Source organism: Arachis hypogaea, chromosome 1 (genome assembly GCF_003086295.3).
Source record: "Arachis hypogaea cultivar Tifrunner chromosome 1, arahy.Tifrunner.gnm2.J5K5, whole genome shotgun sequence".
In the NCBI taxonomy this organism is placed as follows: domain Eukaryota; kingdom Viridiplantae; phylum Streptophyta; class Magnoliopsida; order Fabales; family Fabaceae; genus Arachis; species Arachis hypogaea.
This window is the reverse complement of record NC_092036.1, coordinates 83,361,980-83,372,128: the sequence shown is the minus strand read 5'-3', so window position 1 is coordinate 83,372,128 and position 10,149 is coordinate 83,361,980.

The following is a 10,149-nucleotide window of genomic DNA, read 5'->3' as shown; positions in this document are numbered from 1 at the left end:
ATGAGTGCCCCCATCACTGATTAGTACTCTGGGAACACCAAACCTGCTGAAGATGTGTTTCTGGAGGAATTTTAGCATGGTCTTGGTATCATTAGTGGGTGTAGCAATTGCTTCTACCCACTTAGATACATAGTCCACTGCCACCAGAATGTAAGTGTTTGAGTATGATGGTGGGAATGGACCCATGAAGTCAATCCCCCATACATCAAACAATTCAATCTCTAATATCCCTTGTTGAGGCATGGCATATCCGTGAGGCAAGTTACCAGCTCTTTGGCAACTGTCACAGTTACGCACAAACTCTCGGGCATCTCTATAGAGAGTAGGCCAGTAGAAGCCACATTGGAGGACTTTAGTGGCTATTCGCTCACTTCCAAAATGTCCTCCATACTGTGATCCATGGCAGTGCCATAGGATCCTTTGTGCTTCTTCTCTGGGTACACATCTGTGGATCATTCCGTCTGCACATCTCTTAAAGAGATACGGCTCATCCCATAGGTAGTACTTGGCATCTGAAATTAATTTCTTTCTTTGCACTCTGCTGTACTCCTGGGGTATGAACCTCACAGCTTTATAGTTTGCAATATCTGCAAACCATGGAGTTTCCTGAATGGCAAAGAGTTGCTCATCTGGGAAAGTCTCAGAGATCTCAGTAGAAGGGAGGGACGCCCCAGCTACTGGTTCTATTCGGGACAGATGATCAGCTACTTGGTTCTCTGTCCCTTTTCTGTCTCTTATTTCTATATCAAACTCTTGCAGAAGCAACACCCATCTTATAAGCCTGGGTTTTGAATCCTGCTTTGTGAGTAAGTATTTAAGAGCAGCATGGTCAGTGTACACAATCACTTTGGATCCCACTAGATAGGATCTAAACTTGTCAATGACATAGACCACTGCAAGTAACTCTTTTTCTGTGGTTGCGTAATTCTTCTGTGCATCATTTAGAACACGGCTGGCATAATAAATGACATGCAGAAGCTTGTTATGCCTCTGTCCCAACACTGCACCAATGGCATGGTCACTGGCATCACACATTAGTTCAAATGGCAATGTCCAGTCTAGTGCAGAGATGACTGGTGCTGTGACCAGCTTGGCTTTCAGGGTCTCAAATGCCTGCAGACACTGTGTGTCAAACACAAATGGTGTGTCCGCAGCTAGCAGGTTGCTCAAAGGTTTTGCAATTTTCGAAAAATCCTTTATAAACCTTCTATAGAATCCTGCATGCCCCAGAAAGCTTCTGATTGCCTTAACATTGGCAGGTGGTGGTAATTTTTCAATTACCTCTACCTTTGCCTTATCCACCTCTATTCCCCTGCTTGAAATTTTGTGCCCAAGGACAATTCCCTCAGTCACCATAAAGTGACATTTCTCCCAGTTTAAAACCAGGTTAGTCTCTTGGCACCTTTTCAGGAAAAGTGCTAGGTGGTCAAGACAGGAGCTGAATGAGTCTCCATATACTGAGAAGTCATCCATGAAGACTTCCAGGAATTTCTCCACCATATCAGAGAAGATGGATAACATGCATCTCTGAAAGGTTGCAGGAGCATTACACAGACCAAAAGGCATCCTCCTGTAGGCAAACACGCCAGAAGGGCAAGTAAATGTTGTTTTCTCTTGGTCCTGAGGATCTATTGCAATTTGGTTGTAACCTGAATAGCCATCCAAAAAGCAGTAATAATCATGACCAGCTAGTCTTTCTAGTATTTGGTCTATGAATGGTAAAGGAAAATGATCCTTTCTGGTAGCTGTATTGAGCCTTCTGTAGTCAATACACATACGCCACCCTGTGACTGTTCTTGTAGGAACCAGTTCATTTTTTTCATTATGAACCACTGTCATGCCTCCCTTTTTGGGGACAACTTGGACAGGGCTCACCCAGGGGCTATCAAAAATAGGATAAATAATCACAGCCTCTAGTAATTTAGTGACCTCTTTCTGCACCACCTCCTTCATGGCTGGATTTAGCCTTCTCTGTGGTTGGACCACTGGTTTGGCATTATCCTCCAACAGTATCTTGTGCATGCATCTAGCTGGGCTAATGCCCTTAAGATCACTTATGGACCACCCAAGAGCTATCTTGTGTGTCCTTAGCACTTGAATCAGTGCTTCCTCTTCCTGTGGATTTAAAGCAGAGCTTATAATCACTGGAAAAGTGTCACCTTCTCCCAGAAATGCATACTTCAGGGATGGTGGTAGTGGTTTGAGTTCAGGTTTGGGAGGCTTATCCTCCTCCTGAGGAATTTTCGAAAATTCCTTTGTTTCCTCTGGTTCTTCTTGATCAGGCTGAGCATCCTTGAAGATGTCCTCAAGCTCTGATTCTAGACTTTCAGTCATATTGATCTCTTCCACCAAAGAGTCAATAATATCAGCGCCCATGCAGTCAATTGGTGTGTCTGGATGCTGCATAGCTTTTACAGCATTCAACTTGAACTCATCCTCATTGACTCTCAGGGTTACTTCCCCTTTTTGTACATCAATGAGGGTTCGTCCAGTTGCTAGGAAAGGTCTTCCTAGAATGAGAGTTGCACTCTTGTGCTCCTCCATTTCCAACACCACAAAGTCAGTTGGAAAGGTGAATGGCCCAACCTTGACAATCATGTCCTCTATTATGCCTGATGGATATTTAATGGAGCCATCAGCAAGTTGGAGGCATATCCGGGTTGGTTTGACTTCTTCAGTCAACCCAAGCTTTCTAATAGTGGATGCAGGTATTAGATTGATACTTGCTCCAAGATCACACAGGGCTGTCTTGGTGCAAGCTCCTTCTAATGTGCATGGTATCATAAAGCTTCCTGGATCTTGAAGCTTTTCTGGTAAGCTTTTTAAAATGACTGCATTGCATTCTTCAGTGAGAAATACTTTTTCAGTTTCTCTCCAATCTTTCTTATGACTTAAGATCTCTTTCATGAACTTAGCATAAGAAGGTATTTGCTCAAGTGCCTCTGCAAACGGAATCTTTATTTCAAGAGTCCTTAGATAGTTTGCAAAGCGGGCAAATTGCTTATCCTGTTCTGCTTGGCGGAGTTTCTGAGGATAAGGCATCTTGGCTTTATATTCTTCAACCTTAGTTGCTGCAGGTTTATTCCTTACAGAAGTGGTTGAAGAAGCCTTTTTAGAGGGATTACCGTCAGCACTCTCAGGTGTCTGATCCTCCCTTAGCGTCTGAACGCCAGGATTGGGTGAAGATTGGGCGTTTAACGCCAACTTCTCTCCCTTCTCTGGCATTTGAACGCCAGAATTGGGCAGGGAATGGGCGTTTAACGCCAGCTCTCCTCCCTTTTCTGGCGTTTGAACGCCAAAAGTGCTCCTCTCTGGGCTCTTACTGTCCTCAGAGGGATTCTGAACAGTGGTTTGGTTATCCTCTGTCAATTGTTCCTTGTTTGGCTTTTTGCTACTTTGAGCAGTGTTATTCAATGTCTTCCCACTCCTCAGTTGAACTGCTTGGCATTCCTCTGTTATCTGTTTAGATATCTGTTGTTTTGCCTGATTCAATTGTAGTTCCATGTTCTTGTTAGCAATTTTAGTTTCTTGGAGCATCTCTTTAAATTCTGCTAATTGTTTTGTCATCAGGTGCAATTGTTGATTAAGCTCAATCATCTGTTCTTGAGGATTAGGATCAGTGGCTACTGCCATGACTTCCTCTTTTGTAGAGAAATCATTGCTAGAGTATAAATGTTGATTTCTAGCAACAGTGTCTATAAGCTCTTGAGCCTCTTCAATTGTCTTCCTCATGTGTATAGATCCACCAGCTGAGTGGTCTAAAGACATCTGAGCTTTTTCTGTAAGCCCATAGTAGAAGATGTCTAACTGCACCCACTCTGAAAACATTTCAGAGGGGCATTTTCTTAGCATACCTCTATACCTCTCCCAGGCATTATAAAGGGATTCATTATCCTCTTGTTTAAAGCCTTGGATGTCCAGCCTTAGCTGTGTCATCCTCTTTGGAGGGTAAAAGTGATTCAGGAATTTGTCTGATAACTGTTTCCATGTCTTTATGCTTGCTGTAGGTTGGTTATTCAACCACCTCTTAGCTTGAACTTTTACAGCAAATGGAAACAGTAATAGTCTGTAGACATCCTGATCCACCTCTTTATCACGTACTGTGTCAGCAATTTGTAAGAATTGTGCCAGAAACTCAGTAGGTTCTTCCTGTGGAAGACCGGAATACTGGCAATTTTGCTGCACTATGATAATGAGTTGAGGATTTAGCTCAAAGCTGCTTGCTTTGATGGGAGGTGTACAGATGCTACTCCCATATGCAGCTGTAATGGGGTTAGCATATGACCCCAGAGTCCTTCTGGACTGCTCAATTCCACTTAGGTCCATGATGGAGAAAGGGAATATGATATGAATTCACAAGCAAAGTATATTTTTTTTTTGAAAAGAGGAAAGAGAAAAACAACAAAATGACACCAAACTTAAAATTTTTAGAAAATCAAACACTAATTTTCGAAAGTTTTTAAGGGAAAAACACAAACAGGACACCAAACTTAGAATTTTTTTAGGATCAAAAAGGAACTAAGGACATGCAAATTTGAAAATTAGAAGAAAAATAAAAGCATGCAATTGACACCAAACTTAAAATATAAAACCTGACTCAACTAAAAGACTCTAAACCAAAAAAAATAAAACAGTCCTAATCTAAGCAACAAGATAAGCTGTCAGTTGTCCAAACTCGAACAATCCCCGGCAACGGCGCCAAAAACTTGGTGCACAAAATTGTAATCACACTTTTGCAACTCCGCACAACTAACCAGCAAGTGCACTGGGTCGTCCAAGTAATACCTTACGTGAGTAAGGGTCGATCCCACGGAGATTGTCGGCTTGAAGCAAGCTATGGTTGTCTTGTAAATCTTAGTCAAGATATCAATAATTATCAGGGTTGATTGTGAGAAGTAAAAGATCATGAAATAAGTACTTGTTTTGCAGTAATGGAGAACAGGTTGAGGTTTTGGAGATGCTCCATCTTCTGAATCTCTGCTTTCCTACTGTCTTCTTCTTCAAGCACGCAGGGCTCCTTCCATGGCAAGCTGTATGTAGGGTTTCACCGTTGTCAATGGCTACCTCCCATCCTCTCAGTGAAAATGTTCAACGCACCCTGTCACGGCACGGCTATTCATCTGTCGGTTCTCAATCGAGTTGGAATAGAATCCAGTGATTCTTTTGCGTCTGTCACTAACGCCCAGCCCTCAGGAGTTTGAAGCTCGTCACAGTCATTCAATCATTGAATCCTACTCAGAATACCACAGACAAGGTTTAGACCTTCCGGATTCTCTTGAGTGTCACGGATCATCACATTCATCCGGTTTAAGAACAAGTGATATCTTAGAATGGAAGCAAGCATGATTGAATGAAAAACAGTAGTAATTGCATTAATCCATCAAGACACAGCAGAGCTCCTCACCCCCAACCATGGGGTTTAGAGACTCATGCTATAGAAGATACAATGAGAAACGTGTAAAGTGTCATGAGGTACTGATACAATGTCAAAAGATCCTATTAATAGTGAACTAGTAACCAAGGGTATACAGAAATGAGTAAATGACGTAAAAATCCACTTCTGTGTCCACGTAGTGTGTGCTTGGGCTGAGCATTGAAGCTTTCATGTGTAGAGACTTTTTCTGGAGTTAAACGCCAGCTTTTATGCCAGTTTGGGCGTTTAACTCCAATTTTTATGCCAGTTCCAGCGTTAAACGCTGGGAATTCTGAAGCTGATTTGCAACGCCGGTTTGGGCCATCAAATCTCGGGAAAAGTATGGACTATTATACATTGATGGAAAGCCCAGGATGTCTACTTTCCAACGCCATTGAGAGCGCGCCAATTGGGCTTCTGTAACTCCAGAAAATCCACTTCGCGTGCAGGGAGGTCAGAATCCAACAGCATTTGCAGTCCTTTTTAGCCTCTGAATCAGATTTTTGCTCAGGACCCTCAATTTCAGCCAGAAAATACCTGAAATCACAGAAAAACACAAAAACTCATAGTAAAGTCCAGAAAAGTGAATTTTAACTAAAAACTACTAAAAGTATACTAAAAACTAATTAAAATAAACTAAAAATAATACCAAAAAGCGTATAAATTATCCGCTCATCAGGTATTGACTTCATGGGGCCTTTTCCACCATCATATTCAAACACTTATATTCTGGTGGCAGTAGACTATGTATATAAATGGGTAGAGGTAATTGCAACACCCACTAATGATACAAAGGCAGTGATGAAGTTCTTCCAAAAGCATATCTTCAGCAGGTTCGGTGTCCCTAGGGTACTGATCAGTGATGGAGGCACTCATTTTTGCAATAAACAACTTGACTCTACTCTGATCTGATATGGAATTAACCACAAAGTGGAAACTCTATATCATCCACAGACAAATGGGTAGGCTGAAGTCTCAAATAGAGAACTAAAACGAATCCTAGAATGAACTGTAAGTACCCGTAGAAGGGATTGGGCAAGAAGTCTGGATGATGCTCTGTGGGCATACAGAACCGCATTCAAGACTCCTATAGGGACCTCTCCATACTAGCTAGTGTATGGAAAAGCCTGTCATCAGCCAGTGGAACTGGAACACAAGGTCTACTGGGCAACCAGGTTCCTAAACCTTGATGCTAAGGTAGCTGGAGAGAAAAGATTACTCCAGTTGAATGAGCTAGAGGAGTTCAGACTCAATGCTTTTAAAAATGCTAAAATCTACAAGGAGAACGCAAAAAGATGGCATGACAGAAAGCTGTCATCTAGAGTCTTTGAGCCAGGACAGAAGGTTCTGCTGTTTAACTCTAGGCTCAGATTGTTCCCTGGGAAATTGAAATCTCGGTGGGCAGCATTTTGGGCGTTTAACGCCAGAAATGGCAGCATTCTGAGCGTTCAGAAAAACGCCCAGTAAAGAAAGATTCATGGCGTTTAACGCCAGCCAGGGTATCTAACTGGGCGTTAAACGCCCAAAGAGGCAGTCAAGTGCGCGTTAAATGCCAGAATGGATAGCATTCTGGGCGTTTAACGCCAGGATGACACAAGGGAGGTAATTTTGTTTCCAATTCGATTTTTTTCAATTTTTCATGTTTTAATTCATAATTTTTTGCATCAAACATATTTTAAACGTTCATCTTTCAATTTCTATTTTCAAAAATTAATAATCTTTCCAATTCTTTTTAATTCTTTTCCAATTCTTTTCAAATCCTTCCAAAACGTTTTCAAAACATACATATCTTTTCAAATTCTTTTCAACTCTTTTTAATTTTTCTTGCATACAATAATAAGTTTTCAGAATTAATTGCAATTCTTCTTACATACATATCCTTCTATCTTATTTTGCTCGAGGACTAGCAAAGCTTTTAAGTTTGGTGTGGAAAAGCTCAGCTTTTTGCTTTCCAACCATTAATGGCACATAAGACCGGAGAAACCTCTAGGAAGAGGAGCAACAAAGGCAAGGAAGAGACATAGAGGAGCTCAAGAACTCTATTGGTTCTTCAAGAGGAAGAAGAAGCCACCATCACTAAGGTGGACCCATTCTTTAATCTCCTTGTTTATTTTCTTTTCTGTTTTCGGTTTTTATGCTATGTTTTGACTATGTTTCTGTCTTCATTACATGATCATTAGTGTTTAATGTCTATGTCTTAAAGCTATGAATGTTCCATGAATCTTTCACCTTTCTTAAATGAAAAATGTTTTCTGAAAAAGAAAAAGAAGTACATGGATTTCGAATTCTATCTTGAAATAGTTTAATTATTTTGATGTCGTGGCAATACTTTTTTGTTTTCTGAATGAATGCTTGAACAATGCATATTTTTTATAGTGAAGTTTATGAATGTTAAAATTGTTGGCTCTTAAAAGAATAATGAAAAAAGAGAAATGTTATTGATAATCTGAAAAATCATAAAATTGATTCTTGAAGCAAGAAAAAGCAGTGAAAAACACAACGCTTGCGAAAAAAAGGGGCGAAAAATAAAGAAAAAGAAAGAAAAAGAAAAAGCAAGCACAAAAAAGGCAATAGCTCTTTAAACCAAAAGGCAAGAGCAAAAAGCCAATAACCCTTTAAACTAAAAGGCAAGGGTAAAAAGGATCCAAGGCTTTGAGCATTAATGGATAGGAGGGCCCAAAGGAATAAAATCCTAGCCTAAGTGGCTAAATCAAGCTGTCCTTAACCATGTGCTTGTGTCATGAAGGTCCAAGTGAAAAGCTTGAGACTGAGTGGTTAAGGTCGTGATCCAAAGCAAAAAGAGTGTGCTTAAGAACTTTGGGCACCTCTAACTAGGGACTCTAGCAAAGCTAAGTCACAATCTGAAAAGGTTCACCCAGTTATGTGTCTGTGGCATTTATGTATCCGGTGGTAATACTGGAAAACAAGATACTTAGGGTCACGACCAAAACTCATAAAGTAGTTGTATTCAAGAATCAACATACTAAACTAGGAGAATCAATAACACTATCTGAATTCTGAGTTTCTATGGATGCCAATCATTCTGAACTTCAAAGGATAAAGTGAGATGCCCAAACTGTTCAGAAGCAAAAAGCTATTAGTCTCGCTCATCTAATTGGAACTAAGCTTCATTGATATTTTGAAATTTATTGTATATTCTCTTCTTTTTATCCTATTTTATTTTTGGTTGCTTGGGGACAAGCAACAATTTAAGTTTGGTGTTGTGATAAGCGGATAATTTATACGCTTTTTGGCATTACTTTTAGGTATTTTTTAGTATATTTTAGTTACTTTTTATTATATTTTTATTAGTTTCTATGAAAAAATCACATTTTTTGGACTTTACTATGAGTTGGTGTGTTTTTCTGTAATTTCAGGTATTTTCTGGCTGAAATTGAGGTACCTGAGCAAAAATCTGATTCAGAAGCTGAGAAAGGATTGCAGATGCTTTTGGATTCTAACCCTCCTGCACTCGAAGTAGATTTTCTGGAGCTACAGAAGCTCCATTGGCGCGCTCTCAATTATGTTGGAAAGTAGACATCTTGGGCTTTCCAGAAATATATAATAGTCCATACTTTGCCCGAGATTTGATGGCCCAAACAGGTGTTAAATTCCAGCCAAATACCATTTTCTGGTGTAAAACGCCAGAATTGGCACACTTCTTGGCATTAAACGCCCATTTTGGCACCCAGGGTGGCGTTTAACTCCAATTTGAGGCATATGCACGTGGAAGCTTGAAAGTTCGGCCCAAACACTCACCAAGTGGGCCCCGGAAGTGGAATTCTGCACTATCTACACCTAGTTACTCATTTTTTGTAAACCTATGTTACTAAGTTTAGTATAAAAACTACTTTTAGAGATTCATTTGAAAACTCATGACATTTTACATCTCATATTGTATCTTCTACAGCATGAGTCTCTAAACCCCATAGGTGGGGGTGAGGAGCTCTGCTGTGTCTCAATGGATTAATGTAATTACTGTTGTTTTCTATTCAATCACGCTTGATTCTATTCTAAGATACTCACTCATACTTCAAAATAGAGAATATGATGATCTGTGACATACATCATTATCCTCAACTTTATGAATGTGTTCCTGACAACCACTCTCGTTCTATTTGAGCTCAACGTAGTCATTGGGCGACAACTTGAATGCGTATCTCTTGGGTCTCTGATCCACGGACCGAGTCCGTGAGATTAGAACCTTCGTGGTAGAGGCTAGAACCAATTGGCAGTATTCCTGAGATCCGGAAAGTCTAAACTTTGTCTGTGGTATTCCGAGTAGGATCTGGAAGGGGATGATTGTGACGAACTTCAAACTCACGAATGTTGGACGCAGTGACAGTGTGCAAAAGGATAGAGAGATCCTATTCCGACACAGGTGAGAACCGACAGATAATTAGTCGTGCGATAGTTGTGCCTGGTATTTTTCATCCGTGACGAGAAATCCAACAGTTGATTATCCGTGCAGAAACTATACTTGAACCATTTTCACTGAGAAAATCATACAGCCTGCCATGGAAGGAAAGCATGCGTGTTTGGAGAAGAAGACAGTAGGAAAGCAGAGATTCAGACGACAGAGCATCTCCGGAACCTCAACCTGTTCCTCATTACTAAATCACAAGTATCATTTATTTCATGTTATTTACTTTTCATAAACAAAATCATTTTTATCATTAATCTCTTGTCTAAGATTTACAAGATAACCATAGCTTGCTTCAAGCCAACAATCTCCG